The sequence below is a fragment of the Agrilus planipennis genome, unplaced genomic scaffold (genome assembly GCF_000699045.2).
Source record: "Agrilus planipennis isolate EAB-ADULT unplaced genomic scaffold, Apla_2.0 scaffold1, whole genome shotgun sequence".
NCBI classification, from domain to species: Eukaryota; Metazoa; Arthropoda; class Insecta; order Coleoptera; family Buprestidae; genus Agrilus; species Agrilus planipennis.
In genome coordinates this window covers 4,368,283-4,369,414 of record NW_020442466.1, presented here as the reverse complement: position 1 = coordinate 4,369,414, position 1,132 = coordinate 4,368,283, and the positions used below count along the sequence as shown (strand labels likewise).

General features: G+C 26.4%; 1 protein-coding gene across 2 annotated transcripts in view; it reads right to left on the bottom strand.

Moving 5' to 3' along the window:
* LOC108733090 (myosin-IB) overlaps window positions 1-611 on the bottom strand; it is a 22,053-nt gene extending 21,442 nt beyond the window's left edge. The window contains exon 1 of one of the 2 annotated variants that reach the window (XM_025981193.1): window positions 537-611. The gene's annotated coding sequence lies outside the window, so the exon portion shown is untranslated. The remainder of the gene's footprint in view (window positions 1-536) is intronic. The other variant, XM_025981194.1, reaches the window with a different exon arrangement.
* Window positions 612-1,132: the final 521 nt, after the last annotated feature.

The window sequence follows — 1,132 nt, the reverse complement described above, 5'->3', positions numbered from 1 at the left end:
ATGTTATCAAAAAATCAATAGAAATTATTACCCTATAGATATTTGCCAAATATTGCTATACTACGTCTACTTCTACCTTTTACAAGTGGAAAAATCAAGCAAGATATTCGAAAACTATGAACCAAACTATAGAATGTCCTAAAATTGCTGTATTTCGTAATTATTATCGATTTCATTGAAGATAAGATACCAATGTAAAATAAAACAATTACATATCATGTTGTACACGATAAACCAAGCAAATAAATTGTACTATTTGTAAAGAATCTTCAGGATTATAATTTATTATAAACATATAACCGATTACGTCCTTTATTTCTTTGTCGATTTATACACAATACGCACTTTCCTTCTGAGACATTTCAGAAAAATGAATTATAACAACTTTAAAAATAAACAAATTTTTAATTTAAAATAGTAAATAGGTCTATATAGTTTCTATTAAACATATTAATTTAATTCAAACATGAGATATGAACTAGAAAATGTATTTCTAACGTAAATTGTATTTAATAAAAAATTGTTTGTCGACATACCTGGACAAAACGTTTTATGAGACTAACAATTACACCCACTATTGACAGTTGGCACTCTGCAACTGATAACACTAAAGTTATCTTTATCGTTGTCTTTTTTATCATAATAGTAAAATGAAATAATCAAAAGATAAGTGCTACTAATTTCGATTTGCCAATTTTTTTATAGGTACCTATCTACCTATAGTTCTATTTGTAATCCTTTTAAAGAAAATAAATATTTTCTCTTACATACAAATTAAATGCATTACCTAATTAATTGTATTATCCTGTCAAAATCGAATAGAAATCGTGCGAATGTCTGTTATAAAATAAATCCTGGTTGTTTTGTCACATTGTTGGCACCAAAGAAAAGTGCAAATTCAAGTAAAAGTTAATTTGTATGCTTCTAATAAAGTGTTTTACAAGAGTGATGTTTCCCACTGAATTCTAAAATCCTTCTTACATAAATTGCTTTCCAATAATAAGTTATGTAGGCAAAGATGGACATTATTACTGCTAAACTTTGTATGTTTTCATTGAACTCAAACAAAGTCCTGATGAAGCCAAAATTTGGCAAAATAATTGTTAAGTAACGAAAAATTTTATTCTGTGTA